Genomic DNA, 26,228 nt, shown 5'->3' on the forward strand with positions numbered 1-26,228 from the left:
AAGCAATGGGATCTTCTTCAGCAAAGAGATCATGAACATATTTCCCAATACACTGAACGTTTTTGGAATGCCCTACTGCAACTACGCATGCTCGAAGATGTACCTGAAGTGACTCACAAACGGAAGTTTATGTCTGGCCTACGTAGACATTACTATGTTGAAGTCAATATGTTCAAGCCAACAACCCTTAAAGATACAATTTCTTTGGCTCATGACACTGAAGACAAGATTCGAGGAAGAGACAAGCGTTCACAATAATTTCAAACTAATGGTAACTACGGTTCCTAACAATTCAATTCAAATTTTAGAAGATTCAATCAAATTCATTTTCTTCCATCTTCATTCCGTAAGTCTTGGACACGACCACCTACTTTTCCATCAAATACCAATCAAAACCCTAAGCCATCTTCATAGCCAAATCCCAATATTCCTAGACTTCCTGCCATTACCAACAATGTATCTAAAGCCAAACCTATAGTTTGTTACAAATGCCATCAACCTGGACATCTAGTAGCCAATTGTCAATCGAAAAAGCCACTTTCCATATCAATTATCTTGGAGCAATGGAAGATGAAGAACGTGAGGAAATGCTTGACTTTACAGAAGATGATGACGACATTGGAACTACTTCAGATACTTTTCCAGGTATGCCAACTCCACATTCTTTGTTGATGATGAAATGTTTAGTGCATGGTAAAGAAAAGATTATTTTGCATGATGATGGTAGCACACATGATTTTATTTCTGCAAAGTTAGTGAAATAATTGAATTTACAAACTGTTTCTACACATTATTGCATTAAAGGAGCATTCCTAGGCACAAGATATAATGGAACACAAGAGGTACATAACTTAGAAATTAAAACTAGTGACTACACTGAACGTAGAAATTTCTTAGTTGTACCTTTACAGTCTAGTGATATTATCTTAGATATGCCTTGGCATCATCAGTATAATCCTAACATAGATTATTCTACGTATTTAATTAAAATTTATTTTCAAGGAAAACAAATTACATTGCATGGTATGCACGCATCCAATAATTTTCCACTGCTTACTCATACTCAAGCTAAACATGCATTACGTAAAAGTAGCAAATCTTATTTAATATGGGTGAATGAACTTCAAGCTAAAGAAAAACATATAGATCCTAGGCATAAATAATTTTTTGCTCAATCTAAAGATTGTTTTGCTGATGATTTACCACCTGGACTACCACCTTCACGTCCTGAAGATCACAAAATAGATTTCATTCCTAGTACACAACCACCATGTAAAGCACCATATAGACATAACCAAATTGAATAGAAAGAAATTCAAAATCAAGTAGAGGAATTGCTTAACAGAGGATTAATTAGACCTAGTAGTTCTCCATTTGGCGCACCTGTTTTATTAGTAAAGAAGAATAATAATACTTATCGAATGTACATTGATTATCGTGCCCTAAATAAAATTATTGTTAAGAATAGATATCCAATTCCTAGGGTAGATGATCTTATGGATAAACTACAAGGTTCTGCCATATTGAGTAAGATAGATCTTAAATCTGGTTATCATTAAGTAAGATTGGATAAATTTGATATATTCAAAATTGCATTTAGAACACAATTTGGACACTATGAATTTCTAGTGATGCCTTTTGGTTTAACTAATGCACCTGCTACATTTAATCGAATGATGAATCGCATATTCTTGAAATATCAACATTGTGTTATAGTATTCTTTGATGATATATTGGTGTTCAGTAAAAATGAGAATGAGCATTATGAACATCTGTCTTTAGTTTTCAAGTTGTTAAAAGATAATCAATTGTATGCTTATCTAGAAAAGAGTGAATTCTTTCAAACAGAAATTGAATATCTAGGACATATTATTTCATTGGAAGGTATTAAGGTTGACCCTAAAAATATAGAAGAAATTGGCCCATACCCAAAAATATGCATGAGTTACATTCTTTTCTAAGTCTTGCTAGTTTTTACATAAAGTTTATGAGAAATTTCTCATTACTTGCATTACCTTTGACTAAACTTTTAAAGAAGGGTATTGTGTATAATTGGACTGATAATCAACAAAAATCTTTTGATTTATTGAAACATGCATTAACCCATGCTCTTGTATTACAACTACCCGATTTCAATAGACCATTCTTTTTAGTAGTTACTGATGCCAGTGGATCTGGAATAGGAGCTGTCCTTATGCAAGATAATCATCCCATAGCCTACTCTAGCTGTAAATTGAAACCATCCGAACTTAAATATTCTACATATGATAAAGAATTGCTAGCTGTAGTACAAGCCTTACGTCAATGGAAACATTATTTAATGGGTTCTGAATTTATGATTAAGATTGATCAACAAAGCATTAGACATATCCTTAGTCAACCCCAAATATTTGACCGACATATTAAATGAGCAGCTTTCATTCAAAGTTTTCATCCCCTTATACAATATCAACCAGGAAAAGATAATGTTGTAGCCGACACTTTAAGTAGAAGACCAACAATTCATAATATTTCTATGATATCATTTGATTCCCTTATCCCTATGAAATATATCTATCATCAAGATATTACTTTTCAAGCTAATTGAAATAAATTAGTTGCAAATAATTGGATTCCTATTGATTCACTGTCTTACAATAATAGATTCATGTTTTATGAAAAGAGATTATGTGTTACAGTTCCATTTAGATCTTTTATTTTGAATGAGATTCATTGTCCTCCATATCAAGGTCATAGAGGTATTATCTCTACTTTGCGTACATTGACTGAAGATTTTTATTGGCCACATATGGACACTGATGTATATAACTTTGTTTCTGAATGTTTAGTTTGTCAAAGAGTTAAAAGACACCATGGTAAACAGTATACTTTACTAATGCCATGATCTATTCCATCACGACCATGGGAACAGATTTCTATGGACTTTATTACTGGTTTACCTAACACTAAAGCTAACCATGATATGATTTGGACTGTTGTCGACAGGTTTAGTAAACAAGCATATTTCATTCCATGCAAGAAAACTCTAACTGCATCTCAAGCAGCTCAAATGTTTTTGAAAACTGTGTTTACTAATCATGGTTTACCAAAAGTTATTATTTCTGATCGTGATTCTAGATTTTGTAATAATTTTTGGATTACTCTGTTTGCTAACTTAGGAACAAATATTGATTTTTCACTTGCATTTCATCCTGAAACTAATGGTCAAATAGAAGCTACTAACAGTACTATTTTAGATCTTTTACGTGCTTACACTATTTCTAAACCACACACATGGGATACACATCTACATTTACTTCAGTTTGCATATAACAATACACTACACACAGCTACAAGAAAGCACCATCTGAAGTTATTTATGGATATAGATTATCTACACCTGTTGCATCATTATCAAATAAAATTCAGTCTGCTGATGATATTGCTAACATGCACGCTACTATTTTTTATGAAGTTAAAGATATGATTGCCAAAGCCCAGCAATCATATACAAAACAAGCAAATAATAAAAGACATGCCATGAATTTTAAAGTTGATGATTATCTTTGGTTACGTATAGAAAAACGTAGATTACAAAGTGTGGATAAACACCCAGTTGTGAAATTAGCACCTAGATCCTATGGACCATTCAAGATCATACACAAAATCAATGACAATGTATTTAAACTAGAACTACCACCACATTGGAAAATCCACAACACCTTTCACATTAGTTTATTACGACCCTTTAGAGGCTAATTACATGTATACCTTGTCTATGAAAGCCCACCTTTACTAGATTATCAGATTGAAATCCTTGAGCCTGAAGCTATTATAGATACTAACTTTATGACCACTAGAACTGGCCGTAGATATTCGAGATATTTGGTCAAGTTTAAAAACCATCCTGTGGAAGAGGCCCAATTGATGCACGCTAGAGACTTAAATACTTTCCCCACTCTGTTAGCTCCACATTGAGCTAATAGCAATTGAGGACAATTGCTATCCCACCTCGGGGGTATGATGCCAGGAGGCATATTACACGGAGGATTCCGTGAGGTTTTATGGTGGATTCTGTAAACTTTTATTACCGGGGCTCATATACAAAGTGGATTCTTTGTGCGAGAAGTCGATGGGGACGCCTATCCTTTTTGGGTGTTTTGTTAATTTTATGTGTACATAGGTGATTCCATAGTGGGTGATTCTGCAAAATACATATTTAAATTAATAAACGTTTATGAGTTTAGAGTGCACACTCGTGATAAATTAAGGTTAGGATTGATTTCTAACCAATTAATTTATTTATGTAGCTGAAGACTACTAGGTATTTACTTTTGTCAATTTAATTGTATTATTTTACTAACGATTGTGAATGCTTCAGTTGATGTGTAGAGATAGCAGCGGTGGCAGTGGAAAGCATTAGAGGATAGTGTGTATTCGAGTTATCATCAATATTTTGATGGCCACATACCTTAGGCATGGCGCCTATATTTTGTCACGCCTATTTATCAAGGCGTTTGATATTTATTTATTATTTTTGTATGCGCATGGGTGCACAATTTAGATATTTATATTTGGACATTGTATTTGGATACGCCTGACTTCTTGGGCGTCCATTAGCTTTATTTCTATTTGGCACAAAAGCAAACTCAAAAGCTAAAGCATGCTATTTTGTAATTTGGGCTATTATTTGAGCTTGAAGATAATTAATACATAAAATACATGCTTTGTGGAGCGCTCACACAAGGCATGGGGGGAGATTGCACCCAATTGGTCTCTTGTTCATGTCGTGTAAGCTTTTTACATTGATTTGTGTGCAAAAAGTAGAGTTCTTTTGTTCTTGAGGACCTTCTGACGCTCATTACGCGCGCTTATAGCATCCGATCTGTGCACCAAGATATGGGGATGATGTTTCACCATCGGTTATTGTTTACCATTGGGTGATACACAACCTGAATTTAAAAAACAAAAAGTAAGCAACTTAGATATTTATTGTATTTTTAGAATGTATCAAGAAGTAATATATATGAATATAAATAGCTTCTAATATACCTGCTCACATTGTTGAGGTAGTACGAATGTGCCATTCTTGCCTTGGTGAAATTTTGTAGAGTCAATCACTATAAAACTACTTGGATGACGTCTAATTGTGCAATGCTCACTTGTTACTACTTCTTTAAGCCACTTCACATCTAGTACATATATAAAAAATCGCCTAAAGTCAAGCTTCAAAATTTCTTGGATCAAGCCACAATAACCTTCCATGGTGCCATTGGTATCCTGAAAGTTTGCAAGGATACCACAATCCTGGGTATTTCTCTTATTATCCATACGTTGAGTTTGAAAATGTTTGCCTTCACACCAAATAGCATTGAACAATGTGCACTAGTAGTACATTGTTGAGATCATATTAATGATTTAGTTAAAGATGAAACATGTAAAATTATTATATCATATATAACTAAAGATAATTTAATTATAAGTACGTCTCTCCTTTGATAAGCAACCTCGTGCATATTCCCACTCCTCTTGCGATATATCCATTGCCTCCTCTTTTTCCATCTTCTCTATTTCTTCATGTAGCTTCATGTAGCCAATTTATATGAATATGACGTGGAAGTGCACTTAAATGTTTTGGATATGGGACATTACATCCATGTCTAGCACAAAATGCTTGCCTTTCGCTTACTCTTCTTGCCTTTGCTTCTTTATATAGTGTCACCCATTTGCTCATTAGTTCACTGTTAAGCACACAAAATACATTTAACTTACGAAGTTCCTCTTTCATTAGCACTTTGCTCCTTCCTTTTCCTTGAGGTATTATAAAGATCATCCTCAAATCTTCATAATCTTTCCATAGTCATGGTAAAGAGGGGTCCACTTTAGTAAGATATTCAGAGATTTATACAAGGGATAATTGCACTAACCAACCCTCAGCCATGCTTCCCTCGGGCTATGCATTTTGCCTTACAAAATCTTTTAGGGTTTTCATAAAGCGCTCTAGAAAAAACATCCACCTTCCATGAACTACCCACAATTTGTGATCTCATCAATCAGATGTACGAGTAAGTGTACTTGAGTAGTCAAAATGGAGTGAGGAAAAGTTTTCTCCACCAAAACAACCACCTCAATGGACAATACTTGAGCCTATTGCAACGTATTTGGATCGATTTCCTTCAAACTCGCAAATCTACCAACATGCAATTGAGAACGATGATTAGTTTTGTCCATAAATTCAAGCGGGTTTACTATGTGATGTACGTAATATGTAAACTAAAAAATAAGTATAAAGTATACATACCTCGTGAGCTCACCCATCTTGTAAATGATATCACACACATCTTTCGAAATACAATGGGATATGCTAGTAGGAAGGATGAACTATATGTAAATATTCATATATTGTTAATTAGTCTAATAGTTACTCCACTAATTAATATATTTATGGCTATGAAAATCCTTACCTGAATCATTTTGTGCCAATCGTGAGACTTTAAACCAGATAGTTGCTCCACATCTCTTTTCTTTTTCTTTATGAAGGCTCCCTTGAGGCATCTCATATCTCCTGTGGGAGTTCGAAAGCTACATATTTGCTACTTCACCATCTTTTCTTCGGTCTTTGAGAACATCCAAGGTGCACGCGGTAACTCGATCTTTCCTCTGGATTCGATGCGTGGCCAAGCTTGTCTCATACGTCCAATGCTACGTAAATCCTGCCTTACATTGACAGAATCACGAGCCCCGATTAAGTGATCCCATATTGTAGAGACAACATTCTTGAATATATGCATGGGGTCCAACAGGTGATTGATCTTGAGTTCAGTCCAATATGGGAGACGAAAAAATATAGAGAATCTAAGGCACAAACAATATATTATTTCTTGTTCTCATAATGGAGTGTACTTTAAAGACAAACAAAAGAAGTAAACTAGTTACTGACTCATGTCGAGTGGAGGATGATCATTGGCGTGTGTCCAAGTGTCCTTCCAATCTTGAATGGTCAGAGATTGTGGAGTTCTTCCATTAGTGGGGGTGCATATTTAGGGTGGTCAATAGGAAGAAACCGATGATGATTGTCATAGATAACCTTCTTCAAGCGTGTCGGTCTAGAAGAAACCAGAGAGGGACCACAAATTGGACATGCATGATATCCTAATGTAGTTAAACCTATAAAAACAAGTGGGTTAATGATGACATATATCTGATTAAGGGTAAGAATGGATAAAATAAAGTATGCAACTACCTGAACACTCTCCATAGCCTGGAAAGTCATGCATGCTCCACAACAACATGCCCTTTAAAGTGAAATCTCTAGAGGACAATGATGCACTCACATCTTGCACCTCAATACCTCTCCATAGCATTTCTAGCTCCTCGATCAAAGGCTCTAAGTAAACGTCCATGTTTTTTACTGTGTTTTCCAAGAATCAAAAGGAACAACATTACATGTCCTTTTTTTATTGCCATGGACGGAGTGATATTATAGTTTACCAATACCACTGTCCATACACTATATGAGGTGCTTTTGATGCCAAATGGATTTATTCCATCTAATCCTAGACCAAATCTCAAATTTCTGGGCTCTTCTTTGAAAGTAGGCCACAAATTGTCTATGTGTTGCCAAGCTGATGTGTCTGAAAGAATTCTCCACTTTTCATCACTTGAATGCTAACTAGAATGCCATGACATGAGTCTCGTAATATATTTAAACTTAAACATAAGTTGAATATGTGGAATAATAGGAAAATGTCGCAAAACCTTACGAGGCACATCCATTGATTTCATCTCCTAGTTGTATCTTGGTTCACCACAAATATGACACTGTCATGTAGATGCATAATTCCCACGAAACAATATGCAATCATTGACACATGCATGGATTTTAAGGTAATCGAGACCTCCAAGAGATGTCAAGAAACGCCTTGCTTGCTCCCTTCTAGTTGGTAATTTATTTCCATTTTGAAGCATTTGTGACAATAACCTGCATATATTGTGCAAACAGAGTTAACAAACCGCGAATATTATCTAGAAGCATTTATGAATGAATATCAAATGATACATACTTTAATAATGCATTAAAGCTAGCATTACTCCATCCATAAATGGTTTGTAAGTTCAGTATCTTGAGTGATGCACGTAGAATGGAGTAGGTGCAACCTTTGTACAATAGAGTTTTCGATGTTATGTGTAATGGGTCATCTGTCTCTCTAGTGGTGCCCTCCCCCCGAACCTCATGGGAAAATAAATCGTCAACCATGTTGTCCAAAATCTCTTCCTCCAAAACTTGATGGGGCATTTGAAGAGGTTGCTATCGTCATCATCAGTCTCTACTCTTCTTGAGGAATCTGCCTCCTCGCATCGATGCTTCACAGTCTCTCGACGCCCTGGAGCACTACAACACAATGCCGCCATACACGCGTCCATTACACGCGAAAAGTTACGGGCGCGTGTATGGTCGTTTATACTTACAGCAATATCGGGCGCGTGTATACATGCATGTAACAGCGCGTGTATAATTGCATGTGAGGGCGCGTGTATTTGCGCGTTAAGTCTGTCATAATACACGCTCTGTTACACGCGACACAGAGCCTAACTACAGAAATCCATTTCTTTTCAAAACAGAAAACCATTAAGTTTTAAAAATGTCATTGTGCATTGCAGTGTTTACAAACCATTACAAAATCCCACTACATGCACTTACAACAACGTAATATATTGAAAAATATATCTTCATATGGTTATTGAAAGACAAAGTATACAATAGAAATGTCATGAATTTGGAACAATACAGTGATGGATTGGTTAGGGTTCGGTCTCATCTTCAATAAGATCCATCCTTGCCAAACGATCAACATCAATATCCATTTGATCAATTTGTAAGGCTACGATTAAATTTATTCTACTATCGCTATTTTGCCCATTGATAATGGTACCGATGCCTTGATCATTCTCATCATCATCACCATCATCCTCAATGGAAGGGTCATCCTCATGATCATGAGAAATGGATAACATAAGATGTCCCTTCTTGATCGCCATTGATGGTGGAAGGTTGTAATTCACCAACACAACCGGCCACACGCTGTATGCGGTGCTCTTGAAACCAAACGGATTCACTCCATCCATACCTAGGCCAAGTCTCAAGTTTCTGGGCTCTGTTTTAAAGCTGGGCCACTCATCTTCAATATGCTTCCAAGCAGGAGTGTCTGCAGGAATTCTCCACATGCCATCATCCGATCGATGCGAGGAATGCCATGACATGAGCTCTGCTATGGATTTGCACTTGAACATGTGTTTGATGCAAGGAATTATAGGAAAGTGTCGCAAGACTTTACGAGGTACATCAAAACTCTTCACATCTGTTCTATACCTTGCTTCACCACAAGTGGGACACTGTCGAGCCTCCTTATGCGTCCCACGAAAGAGAATGCAATCATTGATGCATGCATGTATGCGATCATAATCCAATCCTCCAAGAGATGTCACATAGCGCCTCGCTTTGTCTCTTGAGGTGGGTAGTCTATTCCCCTTTGGAAGCATGTTTGATAATAGCCTGCATCCAATATCATCAATTAGCCCATAACCCTAAACCCTATACTGTAAACCAAAAACCACTAACTCAAATTTGCAAGTTACAATGCTTACTTCAATAATGCGTCAAGACTTGCATTGCTCCATCCATAAACTGTTTGTATATTGAGCAGTTCAAGTGAAGCACGTAAAATAGAGAATGTGCACCCTTCAAAAACTGGTGTCGATGAAGCGTTGTAGAGATGCTCTTGTTCCATATCATTGTCGTCCACACCTTTGTGATCATCCCTAAAAAGATTCCGCACCATGTCATCAAACACTTCCTCTTCCACAACTTCGTGGGGTGCAGGGCTATTGTCATCCCTTTCCCACTCATCTCCGACAACAGATCCCGAAGCTCCAGCATCATCTCGTCGACGCTTTGCATGCTCTCGCCGTGCGTATGGCACCATGTTAGGGTGTGGTACTGCATCCTGCTTCAATCACAGTATATATATTACAACGCGCTCCATTAATTTGCACACCATGAGTTATTTTAATACTTTCAATTCACATCTTCTCACCTCTAAACCTGTTTGAATCCATTCTCCATACATCGAGATGTGATTCAATGTAATTCGACGCGCTCGTACAATGCACCCTTGACATCGATTACACGTACACTTGATCCTTTGTGCCAGCCACACGTCGCGATCACGATGACGCATTGTCTCATCCTCACCAGAACTGCTTGAAGAGGATGATGACATGCTATGTCCAAAATAACCAATACAGAAGTAGGATCAGTTTTTAGTGAAATCATACACATCCTATGCACAAAACAATGGATACACAAGAACAATCAGTTTTTAAAAAAAGTATAAACAGTCTCTGTGTCGCGTGTACAGGCGCGTCTACAATGTATTCTGCTGCGCTTTTACACGCGTGCTTTTTGCGTTTACCTACCGCGCGCGTCGCTTTCTTTCTTTCAAAAGCCCTCTTTCAAAACACTTCTTCTTCTTCTTTCTTTGTCGCTACAGTACCTCTGCCTCCAGCTCTTCCAAACCCCTGAACCTGCCTCTTCCAACCAGCCTTCTCCCTCTTGGACTACCCAAAAGAAGCAAAGGGTGCAGACAACACAGAAAGGGAGAGAGAAGCAAGAATCAACGAACTCACTTTTCAAAGACTTTTCAAAGAGGTTGGTTGTCGTTTGTTTGTTTTGGCAAATCTGTCGCTTTCTTTCTTTCCACCCGTGCTATGTGTACTTGAAAGCGACAGAGGATAGAATTCACACACATTGTATATGTGCTTAACTATTTATTTCTTGACAAACGACATCCGTCAAGATAGAGGAAAGAGAGAAGAAGGAACCCTTGTGTATGTGTTTAGTCATTTCTCCCTTGATGGACAATGTCCGTCAAGATAGAGGAAAGAGTTTTTGTTTTTCATGAATTTCGTCACTAATTCGAAATGAACTTCTTCTTTTGGCTTATGATCTTCTACTAATTCGATGTTTGGTATTGTAAGAGATATGTTTATTTTCTAGAATGGTAGATATATGTTGTAGGTTATATATTGTAGGAGATATATTGAGGAGATATATTGTAGGAGATATGTTTATTTTTTATATGCATGTTTTACTTGGTTCATTGAGGCGGAATTTCGACGCTTTGCAGATTCTTCATGGATCCAGGCTCTTCCTCCGATCCGTGGGCATACGCCACTTGGATGATGGAGATGATAAACCATTTTGGGCGCCATCCTAATCCAGTGGAGCTGACAGAGTATATGTATGTCCATCCTCCTCCTAGACTCCCAGGTCACACCGCGCCCCCAAGTACACAAGCCTCTCCACTGCCGTCTACGCCTGCGAGTCCGGCGAGACGTACCCTTGCGCATACACGCTCACCGAGGAGACACACCCCTGCACGGACACACTCACGCACACCCTCCTCTGTACCGTCACGTGAGGGCTCACGGCCACCATCACGTGCTCCCTCACAGCCACAGTCACGTACACAGTCACGTGCAGCCACCCCTAGTCATGGCTACTCCCGCAGTACAGATGAGAGCCGACGCCGCAGTAGGGAGAGCGGGAGTGGAGGATTATGCGGCGGGTGCTTTGGTGGGGGGGGTAGTAGGGCACGCGGTGAGAGAGGGCATGGAGGGAGGCATGTACGAGGAGACAGTGAGGAGTTGGAGGAGGCGAGAGAGGTGGAGGGAGAGATTTTCTACGATGTTACGGATAGGGGCGGGGTAGTCATGGATGCGAGAGGGAAAGAGGTGATGGAGTATATGCGGGGGGTAGTTTCAAACATGTATAGAAACTGTTTTGTAAAATTTAAAGATCAGGATAGCCGGTTAGTTAGGGAGGTCCTAGATAGTGTACATAGTCGGTACCCCAATCCCCCACGAGCGACATTCTCGGATGTATGGGGAAGGACGCGAATAAGGGAGATCTTAAGTAATAAAAGATCTCACCTTAAGAAACTCGCGTACGATGATGGGGTGAATGTAGCTGCGGGTGGCTATCCTTGTGAGAAACCTGCCACTGCCCACAAACGCGAGTGGAAGGAGGCAAAGAAGCGCGCAGAGGGAGGCGTGAAGAGCAGGTAGCATGTGGAGGCATGACGGATCCAGATGGAGACCATTGGATCGTCGCATTTCGGATCTGGCGGCGTCGAGTCGTGGGAGGCAGAGTTCGTAAGTAACTTGCCTCTTTATTTGATTGTTTGCCAAATTCATTGATTCTATGATTGTTTTGATCTTACAAACTATCTTGATTATGTTACAGCGACGGGTTATGGGGAGGAGGCCCACAGCCCACGAGACTGGGTATGCTCGCCGCAATAGCAGACGTGACACGTGGGCCATCTTCAGAAACGAGGGACGTATTACGGATGCGCAGTTTGACGCGGCCATGAGACCATACGGTCGACAGGTACTTGAAAACTCTAAATGAATGATTTCGGTTTATTTAATTGCATATATATGTATACTTACATACGGTATATTTCTTGAACAGGCACAAGCTGCTGATGCTCCTGCCCCTGATGATCCAGCCGCCACTGCTGATGTTCGTGCCACTGCTCCTGGTGGAGGCGAGCACCACTCATCGGAATATACCGATGCGAGCTCCTCTGATCATGGAGAGAGCACAGGGTCCTCATCATCCTCTGATTAGCTTTCAGAATACTGTAGGATGTGGTTGTACAAATTTTTTTTGTAACTGAAGCCATGGGCTTTTTTGCACCTAGCTCCCTATTTGACTTTGTATATATTTGTTCCTAATTAAAGCCATGGGCTATTTTGACATATGGACTCCCTTATACACAAATGTATCATGTATTGACAATTTATTGAATCGTGAGTCTTGAGTCGTGTATTAAGTTTTAGATAGTAATATTGAATCGTGTATTCATAGAGAGTGAGTCTTGATTCGTGTCTTGAACTCTAAATCGCTCTTTTTTTATGGTGCAATGCACCAAAAAAAAAATCTAGAGAGTGCCTTTGGGTGGCTGGATGCTGGAACAGCATCCAGGCACCCAAAAGCACTCTCTGGATTTTTTTTTCCCCTCTGTAATCGCGTGTATAAGCGCGTGTCATCTGTCAAAATCGCGTATATTTGCGCGGATAGTCTGTTAGATTCGCGTGTAAATTTGCAGCAAAACTGCGCAGAACGCGTGTATGGGGTCGTGTATTCGCGCGACTGGCTAACACTGTACACGCGCTTTTACACGCATGTCTCTGGCCGCGATGATACACGCGCTATTACACGGGCCCGACACTTTTTTTCCCAAGTCATTTTGTGCGGCTAGGAGCGCGGGTATGAGCCCGATCCCTTGTAGTGGAGGGACCATTTGAGGATCTGGTACCGCATCCTACTCAATTTAAAAAATGAGGTTTAGTTTAATGGTGAAGACGCAACATAGACCAATAATATTTGTGCAAATAAAGTAGTAAAAATTACTGGGTCTTTTTCTTGGTCCCACTCTCCGTACATGTTGAGGTGTGACATTGAGATTCAACGTGCTCGAAAAACACATCCTCGACAAGAATCACACATACATTTGATTTTCCGTCGTAGCCAAGCGTCTCAATTGTGAAGACGTAATGTCTCATCCTCACTGGAGGATGTACTGTTTGTTGACTCAGCATGTCCCATACTAGTAGAAGATGATGACATAATTGCACCTGAATCATAAGGACATATATAATTTCATTTGGTATATATGTCATGTTCCCTAAATGCATTGATACTTACAACATGGAGGCAAAGATTTTGATATTGAAAGACTAGGAAAGTCATGTTGATCCAAAAACAATCAAAATCTAGCATCTAATCAGTTTAATTGTAACTGCGCGTCTATCAGTGCATGTAATATGTCTTATCTACGCATATACATGCGCAATTACATGCGCTTACAGAAGCACCACGTGAATATTTAAAAAAATTAAAAAAGTTGTGGCTTACTTTTCAAACTAGCGCTTTCCTGCATTTTTTACGCGTTTTCTGCAGTTCGAGCTCGACATCATTAATCATGTCTATCTATCACTTCATGAAGACAATGAGGGAAGGAAATAAGAGTAAAAAGAGGACAGGAGGAAGGAAGAGCCAAAGAGTAAAGAACAAGAGCCAAATAGCAAGGAAGAGAAGAAGATTCAAGCAACCTACCAAGGGAAGAGAGAAGGAGGACAAAGAGCTTGCAACCTAGCTGCCACTCGTCGAAACAAGCAAAGAAGATGAGTTCTTCTTCTCTCTCAATCGTATTTGCTTTCTTTGTCTGTTTGTCTCTCTCTCTCTCTTTACATGCTATAGACTGTCATCTATGGAGGTTTTTTTGCGCTTGTTTTATAACAGTTTGCAAAATATGGTATGACTGTGCATGTCTGTCAACGTGTCTAGATGACAGTGAAGATGCAGGTATAGACGCAGGAATAGATGCACTGACAGACATGGGTATAGATGCAAGATAGACGCAGCATGTAATATGTTTCATCTACATAGGGTAGTAATGGATTTTTGCTTGTGTAGATGTAGAATCCTGGACCTTCTAGCACTGATCCTGAGTTGGAACACATGAACAACACCTTAAGGGAGTTTTCTAGAGGTGTTAGTAGCTTTTTTGGAGGTTTTCCGAACAAGGAGCAATTCATGGGGGAGATGACCAGTTATCTTGGTCGCCCTCCCACTACAAAGGAGGTTTTTAGTGTCATGTCTAGGACACCTATCACATCTTTTCCTAGCATTGCTGCACAAACACCAAACCTTGGTACACCTCTACTAATAGATACTCCACGTGCTATGCATATACACAGATCAGCGGATGCACAAGGATCAGCTAAAGTACATGGATCGGCCGAAGCACGTGCATCTCCAGAAGCACATGCATCGAGTGAGGTAGAGGGTAGTGCCCGATCGAGGGAGGAGGGAGAGTCGTGCGGGAGGACGAAGAGGTTGAGGGCTTTGTGGGGGTTGCCTAGGAGGTGGCTCTCGATCACCCTCACAGGGAAATGAGAGAGGTGAGCCTCCACAAATGTACTACTTTGTCATTGATCTTGGTGGTATCTTGCATAACCCTAAGGGGAGGGAAGTGATAGCCTACTTGAGGAGTGTCGTGCATACCACATACAAAGATTATATAATTCCCTTCAAGCACCAAAAAAATGGTTTGTGGCAAGAGGTGCTTCGGGCAGTACATAGAAGATACCCTAATCTCGAGAATTCACGATTCTCAGATGATTGGGGACAGTCAAAGGTGAGAGAAGCACTTCATAACAAGAGGTCTCACCTTATGATGCGTGCCAAGCAGTCACTGCGGAGACAAGAGCAGGGGCGCCCTGGATATGGCCAACCACCTAATTGTCACCACAAGGAGTGGAAAGAGGCCAAGAAGAGAGCAACAGAGAAAATGACAAGTCACCAGCATACAGAGGCGCGACGTATCCAAATGGCAACCATGGGATCGTCGCATTATGGATCGGGTGGAAGGGAGTCATGGGAGGCTGAGTTTGTAAGTATTATTTGATTTCTTTTTTTAAATTAAATTTTGTAATTTGTTTCAATTCTTTATGTAGTGTGTTCTAATATGTTGTATGTTCAAATTGTTTTTTAGTATCATATCGTTGGTAGGATGCCTACTCCTAGAGAGATAGGCTACCATCGAGGTCATAACTAGGCATCCACTTGGCAGTATTTCTGCGAGGAGGGACTCATCACATAGGAGCAATATAATCATGCCATGAGGATTCCACAACCAGAAGAGGTATGTTTTATTTTTTACATGAAAAGTATAGATAACTCTTATTTATTGTTTGTAATGGTATTTATATACCTTAATCCTTTGTGTAGGCAAGCCCTGATACAGTTGAGGATAGCAAAGGGGGGACTAGCAATAGCGATGGTGGCAGCGGCAGTGGCAGCGGCACCGACAGCGGTGGTGATAGTGACGATGATGCCTCTTCTAAGGAGATGTAGAGGAGCCCCATGCATGCATGTCTCCCCATGGCTTGTAGTTTTCATTTTTGATATGTATTACTTTCAGCTAGTGCGTGTGACCATGACCATGCTTGAGGTCACAAGCACTAGAACTCATCATGTAAAAATGTTTCATCTATACATATGAAATTCTGTGTTCTGCATATATTGTTTTGTTTTTAGTACAAAAATCTTTGAAATAATCTTTCTTTGTTTTCCCTAAGCATACAATTTGATGTTGATGGGGGGAAAAAACCAGAGAGCATGTGGCTTGCAAAGCCACATGCTCTCTGGTTTTTTTTTTCATACCTCTGTTTTGCACGTCTATCAATGCATCTAAATTGCAAGAAAAATGAGTGTCTATTATCGTCAAAAATTTGCAAAGTACACGCATTTGTAGACGTGCAGTTACACGTGTGTATAGACACATAATATGAATATATCTACTTTTTTATAAATATGATTATATATTTATGGAGCGTGTCAATAGGCGCGTCTATATGTGCGTGTAGGATTCACTATAAGCATGCTTTTAGACGCGAAATTTTAGACGCAGTAATAAACATGCCCGACATTTTTAACACAGTTCAAATATTGCGTCTACAAGTGCGTCTATGGAGCCTTTTTGTTGTAGTGTGGATGACTGAATGGAGATAATCATGTTTAGTACATAAGAAAATGATTACATTTAAGCTATTAACTCTACAACTTCCTAATTTTTCTACTTTATGTTATTGCTTTTTCATATCTTAAGATAAAATGAGAGATAATTTAGTAATATTAGAAAAGCCCATAGGATAAGTCTATTACATAGATTACGCTTAGTTAGAATGTACTTAAACCTATGGAAACATGTTATTATTACCAATTACTTTTTAGGAAAGAACAGGTGAATTGATGAGGGGATTATATTCTATACATCACATACATTGACAAAGTGTGTTATAAATATTTTATGGTTATGTTTGCTTTTTGATTTGTGAATCCCTACCTCCTTCAAATCCATTCATGCCCCTATATTGTCTCTTTTTCATGTGATATGGTCCAACAATAAGCTACCCACATTCTTGAAAATATGCATGGGATCCAACAAATGGTTGATTTGTAAGTAGGTCCAATATGGCAACTCGTAAAAAACTAAGAACCGTTGCTTTGTGCTTGGATGTGACTCCTCGTGGACCATTTTCAACTCGTACTAGCTTTGGGCATTCATTCGTGCTAGAGGTCGTCCAAGAAAATCTTCTCTAAGTTCAAGATTCTCTACCAAGAAAGCGGCATGTGCTTGATATACCATCTTCTTCATAGTCCATGACCTTCAAGAGTCTACAACGGATATGCATGATAACTTAAGGTAACCAGACCTATCACAATATCCCTATCTAGTCAATATAAACTTGAATGAGCCATGTTAGATACCAGCAATGGGAATGGAAGCCTATTTACCTAAGCACTCCCTGCATCGTGAAAAGTCATGCAACCTTCATATAAGAATAGCTCATATATTAGCAGATTATTGACTACCATCATGCTTACTTATGTCTTCCACAACAACCCTCTCCTCCAAAAAATCTTGGGCTCATCAACTAATGGACAGAGGTAGATGTCCATATTCTTGACTTTCTAGCACCCAGGAAAAATCAAGCCATGGAGAGATGTTGTAGTTTACAAGGGCTCTAGGCCACACACTATAAGAAGTTGAGTGGAGACCTAATGGATTCACACCATCCATAGCAAGATCGAGCCAAGTATTCCTTATCTCTCATGAAAATATTGGAAAGGTAGAGTTAATGTGGCTCTATGCATGTGAATCTACTAATATTCATTGGACTCCATCTATGGATCTATTTTGTGCATGCCATGTTGTCAAGCTCACCATGTCTGACATACGAAACATGTGACATATACACAATATAAGTGGAAAGTGTGTGAAAACCTTTCGAGGGATAGTTTTCCCTTACAAGTCCTATCTATACGTACGAGCAGCACACTTTAGACATGTCTCCATAGTCTCATGGTCTCCTCGAAACAATACACAATCATTGACATATGCATGGATGCTATCGTAGTCTATGCCATGCTTTTGTAACACCAGTCGTATATCATCCCACAACTTAGGCATCGTGTTTCCAAGTGGCAATATGTGATATTTTAGCAACTTGATAAAAAACCAAGCACCTTTGAATAGTATAAAAACGGCTTGTATAATGGAGTAAAAGACAAAGGAGAATAGTATGTACATGAACAACTCGGTCATACTCACATCGCTCCATTCGTACTTTGCATGTACACTTAGGAGTGCAAGTAGCATTTTTAAACAAGATATCTCCATCATACAAGGGTATGGATACCTCCTCTCTTTGTGGATCACATGACTTTGCATCCGTGGGTAGTAATGCATTGATATTGTCTCCCTCTTAGGCTTCAAGATTAGAGAAAGGTCCAAAAGGTCCACCATCTCTTACGGTATTGAGGGCATAGTTAGTGACATGTCCTCCAATGGGTGTATTGGCTCAAGAACTCCCTCAACGGCATGCCCACAAACTCTTCTTACGGCCTACAATAGGTGCATTCCCCTCCTTAAGATGGACCACCTCTCTGTAAACATTTCTAAGATACATCTAATATTGTTCTATGTAATATTCAAATACAGTGCAAATGTAAATCATGATTGGTACACACTTTTTTTACTGTTATCTCAAAGTGCGAGATTTCTTGGTCAATGATATCCAATTGTGAAGCATCACATGTGGTTTATAGACAAGTGATGCTTTCTTTATCTATTTTTCCCTCCTCTTCTACTTTTCTCTCTTTCTCCTCTCTCTCATTCTATCATTGTTTCCCTATTTCTCTCTCCCTCTCTTGCTCTATTTTTATTTTTCCCTCCATCTCTCTTTTTCTCTTTCTTTCCATCTCTCTATATCTGACTTTCTCTCTCTCTTTCTTCTTCTCACTCTCCTTTCTCTCTTTAGCTTGCCTTCTCTATTTCTTCTTCCCTCTCTCTCCCTTCCTTTTCTCTCCCCCTGTCTATTTTTTTCTCTACTCCCTCTCTATTTCTCTCCATTTCCCTTTCTTTGTTTCATTTCTCTTTGCTTCTCCCTCTCCCCTCTCTCCCTCATTGTTTCACTCACTCACCGTTCTCTATTCCTCTCCCTCTTTGTTTCCTTTCTCTCTATCTTTCTCTCTTCCTCTCCTCTCCTTCTTCTCCCTCTCCCTCCCTCTATCCCTCTCTTTCAATGCATCTCTACACACATACAACAACAAAGAAAGAAAGAAAAAAAAAAATCAATGCAAGAAGAGCCAAGTTTTCTCAAAGTCGTAGGTCCATTTGATAGGACATGGTAATGCACATAGTCTTGTAGTGGGCGGAAACAAGTGAACCTCCTATAGCAAGTTGCTAGAACACTTAAGCATTTTTTGGTACCAACCTCAAAGGCTTGGAGATAAAACCATTTTTGCCTCCCTTTCATGGCTTCCATCCCTTCTCCTTCTTCTTTGTATATGGTGATGGGCGATGGCAACAGTGGTCCTCTCTCTCCCTCCCTCTTCCTCTATCTCTCCCTCTCAAAGCTCACACTCTCTCTTTTGTTTTTGGTGCATTTTTTTCTAAAAACAACGTTGCTAGTGGTATTGCTATGTGTGATACTATTTATATCACTCTAAGCATTGCTATTTGTGTCCCTAATAGCATCATTAATAGTATTGCAAAATCTCGAATCATAGGCTAGGACAAGATCACCTTCTTTGAACTCCTTGTGCTTGATGAAACTGTCATGATAGGCTTTGCGTCGCGCTTGAATGGTTTCCATGCACTGTAGGGCCATCTACCGTATCTCATCCAAGCATTCTAAGTGCAGGAGATGGCGTTGCAGTGACTCATCATCTCCCAAGCATTCTTTAACTGCCACTCGCAAAGAGGAAAATTCTATCTCAACAGGGAAGACGGCTTCTGTACCATACACTAGCTGGAAAGTGGTCTATCCTGTAGTTGCCTTATGAGAGGTTCTGTATGCCGAGAGGGCCTCTATAAGCTGATTGTCCTAGTCGTGACAATGTGCGGAAATCGTTCTTGTCAGGATCGTGCAAAGGATGTGATTGGTGACTTCAACTTGGCCATTGGCTCTGGGGTAGTAGGGAGTGGACTTATGATAGCAGATCTTATACAGTTCCGTCAACTCCTCCATGATTTTGTTAAGGAAATGAGTACCTCTATCACTTACCAGCTCAAGGGGACTACCAAAATGAGTGATAATATTCTCGTACATGAACATGGCTACGCTGTTACCATCGTCCCATTTCAGGGCTTTAGCTTCACACCACTTTGTGACATAATCCATACATACTAAAATGTATCTATTCTGCTTCCATCTGGTGGGTGGATTAATGGGACCCACAAAATCAATCCCTCACTTCTCGAATGGCTTTAGGGGAAGAATGGGTTGCAGTGGCATGGCACTTGTTTTGGTGGGTTTCCCATTCGCTGACAAGCATCACATCTTTTGCAGTAATCATATACATCCTTGTGGAGGGTCGGCCACCAGTATCCTACTAACAGAGCCTTCCTGGCTCTTGCTTCCCTTGCGAAGTGTCCACCACATGGTTCTTCTTGGCATGTTTTCAATATTATGCCGATTTCATCCCCTGCAACACATCTTTGCAATACTTCATCTTTGCCTCTCTTGTAGAGTGCACTACCTTAGCAAAGTGTAGGGGGCTGATTCTAACATAAGCTTTTTCTTCTCTCGGCTTGAGATGCTAGGAGGATATTGTTGATTTGCCAGGAGGTTGGCTATGTCTGCATACCAGGGAGTAATTGTTTCAACTAGAAACAAGGAAGCATCAGGAAGGTCTGGATCATCCTATTCCTCTTCTTCTATTTAAGGGATCTATGATAGATGATCGGCTAGGACATGGGAATGGCCAGACTTAGTGACTACTTCAAAATCAAACTCTTGGAAGAGGAGCAACCATCTCATCAGTCATCCTTTAACATCTGCTTTGTTCATCAGGAAGGACAAGGCTTCATGATCCACATAGAACTTGAAATGTGTTGACAATAGATAGTGTCTAAACTTCTCTAGTGCAAACACCATTGCGAAGCACTCAAGCTCATCACTGTTTAGTTACGTTCCCTATCAATGACCTTTCGGCTTGCATAATAAATTGGTTGATCTAATTTAGAGGGGCCCTTTTGACATAGGACAGCACCTAGCCCTTCAACCGATTCATCTGTGTGCACATGGAACTCCTTCATCCAATCAGGAGGCTGCAAGATAGGTGCTTGGATAAGGCACTGTGTTAGGGTATTAAAGGCCTCTTCACAGTCATTAGTCCAAAGAAAATTTGCATCTTCCCTTAGGAGCTTGTGCAGAGGGCCTGCCTTGGTTGCAAAATGTGCAATAAATCTTCTGTAGTAGCCCACATGGCCAAGAAATCCTCTCAATTGCTTGAGGTTTGTTGGTGCTATAAAGGCAGCAATCTTCTCAATCTTTGCGGGTCTGTTGCAATCCCTTGTGCAGAGAAAATATGGCCCAAAAGAACTCCTGATGAGACACCAAAGATACATTTATCAGGGTTGAGAGAAATCCCATACTCTCGGCATCTGTCAAAACATTGCTCTAGGTGTCCCCAATGCTCGCGGATCAAACTATAGACACAAAAGTCATCAAGAGACACCTCAATGAAATCATGCAAATGATTCTGAAAGGCAGCCATCATTACTCGTTGGAAGGTGGCAAGAGCATTACAAAGCCCAAATGGCATCACTCTATAGGCATAGGTCCCCCATTCTGTGGTGAAGGTTGTTTTGGATTGGTCCTCTTCTGCAATTTGGACTTGGTTATATTCGTTGAATCTATCCAAGAGAAAATACAGCTCATGGACTGCCACTGTGTCCAACACTTGGTTTGTAACAGGGATAGGAAAATGATCCTTCTTTGTCTTCGAATTGAGCTTCCGGAAGTCGACACATATTCGAAGTTTCCTGTTCTTCTTGGGTACTACCACAACGAGCGAAACCCATTCACTCTTAGCCACGGGATAAATGAACTCTGCTTCAAGAAGTTTCAATAATTCAGTCATACGTCTTTGTCTTCGCCTTACAGGTTCGGCATCAGGCTCTAGGCCAATGTGATGTTGACATACTGTGGGATCAATCCCCTTTAGGTCTTTATACGACCAAGCTAACACGTCTAAATTCTCCTTTAATAAGTCTCGCAGGACGAATAGTTCTTCTTCTAGAAGGTTGAGACCCACTTTCAGGTGACGTTCAGTACTGTGTCAGTATCCAGGAACGTTGTCTTTCACCTTCCACTTCGCGGATAAATGTCTCACGGATTGTTTCTGGATAGAGGTTTGACTCTTTCAAGAGAGTAGTATCCTCATCTAATGTTCCACTAGAGCTAGTGTCCTCCTTCTGAACAGATGACTCATTTGTCTGTTGAGGTTGCTGAAAGGGTATCAGAGCTTTGTTTGCTTCTGTGTGAGTGGTAATTTCTTCTGGACTTAGGTATTCATCTTCAGAGGATGCATCCAGGAATGTCACATAGCACGGGCCTTCTAGAAGCCGAGGCATTGATAGCTCTAGCTTCTGTTGGCAGGGCACTACAACAAAACGGCCTCTTAGATGCACTTTTAGATGCGATTTTTGAATTGAGAGAAAATCTTACGAGCGCATCTACAAGCCCATCTATTTGCATGTCTACCATTTCGCGTCTATAGTCGCATGTATTAAGAAATTTACACGGAAAAATAGACGCGCCGTAGACGCACATATACGTATGAATACAAGCACATAGGAAAACCAAAATTGCTATTTATTAAATTTCTTTTGTACATGTACCAGCACGTCTACATGGAAAATTAGACGAGCATATAAACACGTCTATAGACGCTTGTTTACACGCGCTTATAGACGTGAGCACAAAACCAAAAATCTGCTTTTTTTAAAAAAGATATTTAATTTATTTTTATTAATTTGATTTATAAAGCGCGTGTATGAGCGCATGTAATCTGTATTTTAGACGCGAATATAAACGCGCGTTTTCTGCAATTTAGACGCGCAAATAGACATGAAGAATAGAACTGGAAAAAACCCCCTCCCATACATCAAATTGTGCATTTGTGAAAAACACAAGGGATCTGAAGGCATGAGAATTGAAAACAAAAATCCATGTATTCATTATAGATAAAACGCATTTACATGGGGCGTTTAAGTGCTTGTGACCTAAAGCGTGGCCGCAAGCAGTAGGCTCAAAGATGGATAATAGATATACAAGGAAATAAGGCCATAGAGGAGGTATGGTGCTCCTCTACGAATCTGAAGAAGAAACATCTTCGCTAGCACCACCATGGCTACTAGCGTCGCTATCCCCCTCCTCGCTATGCTCCACATTGGGGTTCGCCTACACACACAAAAGATCAAGGTTACTTACGTACAATTGCAAAGAAAAAGTTATAATTAGCTATACTTTTAATAGAAAAGTAAGAAAAACATACCTCATCTGGCTATCAAATCCTCATAGCCCGGTTGTATTGCTCCTCAGTGATGAGACCCTCCTCATAGAAGTGAAACCATGTGGCTGCGCGGTTATGGCCTCAATGGTAACCTACCTCTCTAGGAGTAGGTATCCTACCAACGATAGTAGTCTACAAAACAATTATGATATATACAAACAATTATGAGACACAATGTATTAGAACAAATTATATAAAGAATTTAAAGAAATATAAATTTTAACAAACTAGAAATCAAAATATACTTGCAAACTCTGCCTCTCACGACTCTCTGCCCCCCAATCCGTAATGCGACGATCCCATGGTTTCCATTTGGATGCGTCGCACCTCTGCGTGCTGGCGACTCTTCACTTTCTCTGCTGCTTTCTTCTTGGCTTTCTTCTACTCTATGCGGTGGCACATAGGTGGTTGGCTATAGGCTCCACACCCCTCCTCCTATCTCCGCAAGGACTCCTGGGCATGTGTCATGAGGTGGGATCTTTTGTTATGAAGCAAATCCCTCACTTTTGTGCGTCCCCAATCATCTGAGAATCGCTGACCATCAGGATTTGGGTACCTTCTATGGACTGCCCTCAACACCTCCTGCCACAAGCCACTTTTCTGATTCTTGAAGTAAACGAAACAATCTTTATACCTCGCATGCACGACGCTCCTCATGTACGCCATTACATCCCTTTCTTCATCATCATGGAAAATGCCACCAGTATCTGTAACTCTATAGTACTGGCATACGGGCTCCTCTACGTGATCTTCTGGTGAGGGTGATCGCTCGCCACCTCCTAGGCAACCCCCACACAAGCCTCGTCCTCCCCCTCAGCCCTTCCTCCTCCCTCTCTGTCGACTACCCTCTCCCTCACTGGATGCACGTGCTTTTGCAAATGCACGTGCGTCAGCTGACGCTTGTGCTTCAGACAATGCATGTACAAGTGCTGCACGTGGAGTACCTGCAATTGGAGTTTGGACATTTGGTGTTTGGGAAGCATTGCCATGTCAAGATTGTGGGAGAGAAGGAAGGAGTCTCGCTTGAAGCTTTCTTGCTTGCACAATGGGGGAAGACACACAAGGGTGGAGGCTGAAAACAGTTTTCCTCTTCTTAGTTGTGTAAGCCAAAAGAACTCAAGTACAAAGAAATAGAAGAACCCTATATATGGGTCTCAAACCAAACTCAACTAACTAAGGTGGCATACTAACTGAGCCACGAACTAGAGTAGATAAGGATAGCTATCATGTAGCTATTATTCATGGGCGGTGTACCAACCGCGTCTGCAACTGACAAGTCGGTGACATAAATATACAACGGTCACCCTGGCGTATCACGAGTGGAGCTCGATATCTCAACACTCCCCCTCGAGCTCAATCCCAATTCCTGCACACCAAGCAGGTCTCTGAACTTGCGCAGCTTCTCTGCGCCCAATGCCTTCGTGAATATGTCAGCTACCTGATCCTCTGTGCTGACATAAACTAGATCAATAAGACCTAGTAAAACCCTCTCTCGCACATAGTGATAATGCACCTCAATGTGCTTTGTTCTAGCATGATAGACTGGGTTATTTGCCAAGTGTATACTACTCATGTTGTCACAATAAATGACAACTGGCCCATCTGTAGACTGATGCATATCATAAAGTAGCTTATGCAACCAAGCTACCTCACATGCAGCCATTGCTGCACCCCTGTACTCAGCCTCTGTGCTCGACAAGGCAACTGTAGGCTGTTTCTTGCTGCTCCAAGTGACTGCAGCACTCCCAAAAGAGAATACATATCCACTGGTAGATCGTCTATCAGAAATACTACCAGCCCAATCAGCATCAGTGTATCCATGCAACTGTATCTGAACCCCAGTCTCATAAAATAGTCCATACTGCAATGTGGACTTCACATACTTAAGTATGCGTCTAGCCGCATCCAAATGTGGTTTCCTTGGAGCCTGCATAAACTGACTTACCAATCCAACAGCATAGCTCAAATCTGGCCTGGTAATAGTCATATAAATCAAACTTCCTACTATGCGTCTGTACATAGTAGGGTCTTCTAGAAGCTCACCTGCATTTGTGCTCAGCTTCACATTTTGCTCCAAAGGAACTGAAATAGGCTTACAGCCTGTCATCCCATATTTGGACAGCATGTCCAATCCATACTGCCTCTGCAAGAGCTGTATCCCACTTGGTGATCTAATCACCTCAATGCCCAAGAAATAACGCAGCTCTCCCAAATCCTTCATCTCAAACTTCTGCTTCAATAACATTTTCACATGAAGGATATCTTCATCACTGTCACCTGTCATAATCAAATCATCAACATAAATGACAAGTAGCATAATACCTTTCTCTGTTTTTCTCACATAAAGTGAGAAATCTGCCTTGGAAATCTGAAAGCCAATAGTGACAAGATACTGTCCTATCTTGTCAGACCATGCTCTAGGTGCTTGCTTCAAGCCATACAAGGCTTTCTTCAACCTGCAAACAAACTCAGGACGAACAGCATGCACATAACCTGGTGGCTGCTCCATATAGACCTCTTCTTGCAAATCACCATGCAAGAAGGCATTCTTTACATCCATCTGATGTAAAGACCATCCCTTTGATGCAGCCATAGTAATGACCGCTCTTACGGTTGCCATCCTTGCAACCGGACTAAATGTTTCTTCATAGTCAATGCCATATGTTTGTGCATACCCCTTGACTACTAATCTTGCCTTGTATCTGTTCACAGAACCATCAGCATTGTGCTTCACCTTATAAACCCACTT

This window comes from Lygodium microphyllum, chromosome 1 (genome assembly GCF_053477565.2).
Source record: "Lygodium microphyllum isolate KBCC chromosome 1, Lygodium_microphyllum_v1.1.10, whole genome shotgun sequence".
Taxonomy (NCBI): Eukaryota; Viridiplantae; Streptophyta; class Polypodiopsida; order Schizaeales; family Lygodiaceae; genus Lygodium; species Lygodium microphyllum.